This window comes from Microcebus murinus, chromosome 9 (genome assembly GCF_040939455.1).
Source record: "Microcebus murinus isolate Inina chromosome 9, M.murinus_Inina_mat1.0, whole genome shotgun sequence".
NCBI classification, from domain to species: domain Eukaryota; kingdom Metazoa; phylum Chordata; class Mammalia; order Primates; family Cheirogaleidae; genus Microcebus; species Microcebus murinus.
This window is the reverse complement of record NC_134112.1, coordinates 22,076,688-22,081,455: the sequence shown is the minus strand read 5'-3', so window position 1 is coordinate 22,081,455 and position 4,768 is coordinate 22,076,688.

Genomic DNA, 4,768 nt, shown 5'->3' with positions numbered 1-4,768 from the left:
AGGGAATTATTAGCTAAATTAGAGCGTCATAATGTTCCCTTGAGGTCAGGGGCTTGTAAGCTTGGGCCTCTGGTTTCTTCAAGGATCTCTGTAGAAATGTCATGCGTTATTTTATACAAATTTGCATTTTTCTAGGGAAATGGCCCTATGACATTTCTGAGGGACCAGCTACCCAAATGAACCCAGCTGTGGCTGCAGGCCAGGGGAGGGCCTCTTTCTCCTGATGGGGCTCCTTTGCGGGGAACCCCCCCAGCGTGGACACCTCCTTCCTTCAGATGGGAAGACCTTCGCATTCAAGTCTGCCCTGAAGGGGGCCTGGGGGGTGGCCTGGAATTTGCTCCAAGCTGAGGGATGAGATGGAGACACCGCCGCTGAGGGTGGAGATTTGCTCGGGGACTGGGCCACAGCCGCCACAGAGTGCACTTTGGGAAGCCCTGAATGGCAGGGGGGAACATGGCCTCTCCTTGTGAGTGGAAGGCGCGGTGTTTGGGCAGGCCGGGAAAAACAGGGAAAGGACTCGGCTGCGGGGTTGCTCCTGGGCCCCGCACTGGCCCTCCCCAGGGAACTCGGGGACCGGAACCGGGATTGGAAGGAGAAATGATGTCTTGGGGCCTCTGTGGGGATCCGCGATGCTGTATTGTTTATCATGGTTGGGCCTCGGGGAGCCAGAGGGGGCCTTACTCGGTGCCTTGCAGAGCTAATTAAGAGGCACCATTAATTACTTTGTTATATTCACAGCAGAGGCTGAGGGACAGTTTTCTTCCAGAGCTGTAATCTTGAGCTCCTACCTGCCCCTGCTCCAACAAGCAGATATTGAGATGGAACCTGGGACTCAGCCTCGGAAGGTCCCTTCAGGTTCTCTTCCCCAAGGGCGGTAGTAGCTAACCCTGAGAATGTTCTGCGGGTCTGGCTTTTCGTCATTTATTCAAGCGGCATTTGTGTCGCCCACCGTGTAGCCAGACAAATGTGGGGCTTAAGTAGGGTGATCGTACAATTTATTGTCCAAACCGGGGCTCTTCTGAGAGTGGAAGGTGTGCTGCTGATGACACCAGGACAGCAGGAGGAAGCCTGGACTAGCTGGGCCAAACCACGCCGTCCCACACTAACGGGCTGGTGAAGGACAGCTGCGTGGGCTGCCAGCGGGAAGCCGAGACCCATCGAGGCCTGGGGCCCCTTGGAGTGGGGTAAACTGGGGACATCTGCAGGAGGGTCCGCAGGAAGTGGCGAGGGCTCTCCTCCCGTCTGCTGTCATGTGCCTGAAGGTGGGGCTCAGTCTGGGCTGGCCTCCGGCTCGGGCGCGGCGGGGTAGGGAGGCCGAGCGCGGACTCTTCCTCTCGTGCCTGGGTGGCGCAGCCCCCTCAGGAACACTCGTGGTAGCTTCAGGGCAGCGCCCGAAACCATACTGGGCATACTGATGAGTAAATTTACATGTTTTAAATGCATCTCCTCCTCTCCTGCTGTAGCTGCCTTCCCTGAGAGTTTTCCAGAAAGGCAAATCACTCACCTTTACTTTCCGCACCTCACTGTCCACACTGTGTGCGGGAAGAAGAAATGAGGGATGTCTGCTTGCTCACTGGCCCCTCGCCACAGCAGTCCGAGTCCCCAGGCAAGGGGGCTTGTTAGAAGTGCAGACTCCTGGACCCCACCTAGCCTGATACCCAAAGCCTGCCTTCCAGTACCTTCCAGCACCTTCCAGCACCTTCCAGCACCACCGAGTTGGTCCCGATGATAGCCCAGGTGTACTCCCAGCAGTGGCCCCTGGCCAGACTCCCTGCTAGAGCGCACTGCCACCCCAGCCACCAGTTCCACTGAGGGATAGTTCTTAACCTCCAAACTCCCCCAGTGGCTGAAATGTCACTCTAGGAAAGGCCTCACTGACGCAGGCCTGGTCCCCCAGCCCCATGACACGTGCACGGGACGCCTTGTTCCCCCGAGTGTGCCCTTTTCCCTCCTAGGACAGACCAGCCCCCTTCCCATCTGGCTGCCTCGCCACGTGTGCCCCCACCTGCCATGGGCCCGTGAAGACACCCAGGGAAGCAAGAATGGCATAGCTGGGCTTCCCCCGACACTTTCCCCTGTGCCGCCATGCGGGAGGCCCAGGCCTGGATGATGGGACAGAGGAAAGAAGAGGGGAGGTCAGCTGACGTCCTTGTGCCCAGCACCTTGTCTGGCTTGGGGCCACCATGGGTGAGGGCTGGAGATGGGCAGAGCCAGGGCGTGAGGACAGGTGCAGGCCGCTGGGCCCACCTGCCCACAGTGGGCCCCAATGTGACGTGCAGAGATGGATGCGGACAGGCCCAGCCGGGTGGAGACGCAGAGGCACCAATCCTGTGCTACGTGTACCTTGCCCTGTTCTCAGGGCCCTTACTTCTCAACTAGATTTTGAGTTTCTTGGAGCAAGAACACTGTCATAGTCCTGCTATTTCCACACCTGGTGCAGCGTGCTGTTCTGTAGATGGGGAACGAATGACGGAGGCATGTGTGTGCGTTTCCGTCTCTGGATCTACACGTGTGTTCCTAGGGGCCTGTCCATGTTCACACACATGTTGTGTCCATCTGGGCCTTCCTCCCTGGGGCCCCAGGGTGTGCCTGCATCTCTGAGGACGTCTGGGTGCTGGCATCTTCTGTGAGTGTCTCAGCTGCATGTAAGGCCACTGCTGGCCAGCCACCCTCCCTCGGGCAGCACCTGCACGTGGCCCCGAGGAGGGAAATGTCATCCTCACCCTTCCTGCCCCACAGATGCTCCGTCACCTGCCACTCCTGCTGCCATGTGTGTCGTGTACCGGCCTGTGGCCCAGCAGGCACTTTCTTGCCTGGCTCTGATGATGGCCCAGGGCTCGGGGCGTGCTGGGGGCAGGGCCCTGCCATGGTTCCTCCCTGGGAGTGGGCCCGGGAGACTGCTGTGCAGGTCCCCAGTGGGCCCACGTCTTCGGCTTTGCACATCAGGGTGGGTGACAGGGTTCAACACGAGGACCTGAGCGCCCACGGGGTCTGGGTGCTGGAACTTGCCTACTGTGGAGAAGGGCAGTGTGCTAATGAGGCCACTTTCCAGGAAAGCCAGCTCAGGGAAGGGCTGCCAGCGCTGAGGCCGGCGCTAATGAGGCCTGGCTTGGTGGCAACGAACAAGTGCCTGACGAGGTTAACGAGCGGGGACCCAGAGCGATGGCCTAATGGCTCCGGTGGCATTTCAAGGGCAGAGCTTGGCTGGGGCCAGGGCCAGGAGCCCAGGGAGTGAGAGGATCGGGGTGGGACCAAAGAGGAGCCTCCTGGGAACCGGAGCTGGAGCAGGTCATACCCCCTGCTGCACAAAGGTTAGCGACTCTGACCCCTGGGCAGGCCCTGGCCCCGCCAGGAAGCAGAGGACAGGCGGGATAATATGCCAAGGGCTGTATCTGAGTAGCAGCGATGAGTGGCTGGGGACGTGACACCAAGGCTCTGTGGCGTCTGCTCTGAAGAGTCAGTCTCTCCTCAGTCTCTCCTGACAGCTCTCCAAGTGGCCTCTCAGGACCAAGCCATTTGCAGCTCTTTGCTCTGTTCGAGCCCCCACGATGCTCGTGGATGCGCCATTACTCAGCCATTGCGTGCACAGGAAGACTTTCTAAGACACCCCTGTGTCCTGCCTCTTGAGAAAACAATATGGGGGGGGGTCCCCACGCCCCAGAAGCAGGGCTCGCATGCAGCCCACCGTGCTCTGGCTGGGGTCACCGGGAGAAACGGATGAGCAGAAGTCATGGGCAGCGAAGCCTACTGCAGGTCTGATAATTTTCAATTCATTTTTTTTTTCAGCCAAATTTAAAGAGGACTTAATCAAATGGCCAACTGACAGATCATTTTTGAGGACAGATCACTGCAATTTGGGTCATACATCTCAGAAGGAGTGTACAGAATTGAGTGACATTGCTCGATCATCTACTTATTTATTTGAAAAGGCTTCTTAGCTTGAGCAGCTATAAACAACAAAAAAGGGGAAAGAATTGATGCTGAGTCCTGATTCATTCTAGCAATAAATATTCACCCATAGATTCATGAGCAATTAAATGCCTATCCATTTCATTAAGATGTGTTTCGAAGAAATTTTCCTTTTCAGGTTTAATGATTACTTATAAAAAACGTTCAATATCTATGTTTAAATTAATTGTTCATTACATTTTTATAGTAAAAAAAATAGGTGTAATAACTCAATCCAGAAGACTTTTTAAAAAACCCTTAGAACCTCTAGTCACAGGAAATGAAATATTTTAATTTCAATTTGTAAATATATTTTGCAGCAGAGAAGTATGATAGGTAAGCAATAAAAGATTTTCAACCATAAAAATACTGCATTAGCATAAAATTCTACAGGGGCAATGAAATAAAGACACAATAAAGAGAAAGGGAACAATGTAAAATTTCCAATCATCAAATAAGAGCTGGGTCACGTGTTTTTAAAACAGATAAGGGTGGATATTCAATCGCTGTGTTTAGATTCCACTTGTTAGAGTTTAAAGTGTTGTGGCAGTTTTGTTTCAAAATGTTAAATATCTACCAAATGCCAGAAATCACATCCTCTGCACCTTTTAAAACTTAAGTAAAGGCCGGGCGCGGTGGCTCACGCCTGTAATCCTTGCACTCTGGGAGGCCAAGGCGGGCGGCTTGCTTAAGGACAGGAGTTTGAAACCAGCCTGAGAGAGACCCCGTCTCTACCAAAAATAGAAAGAAATTAATTGACCAACTAAAAATATATACACAAAAAATTGGCTGGGCATGGTGCTGCATGCCTGTAGTCCCA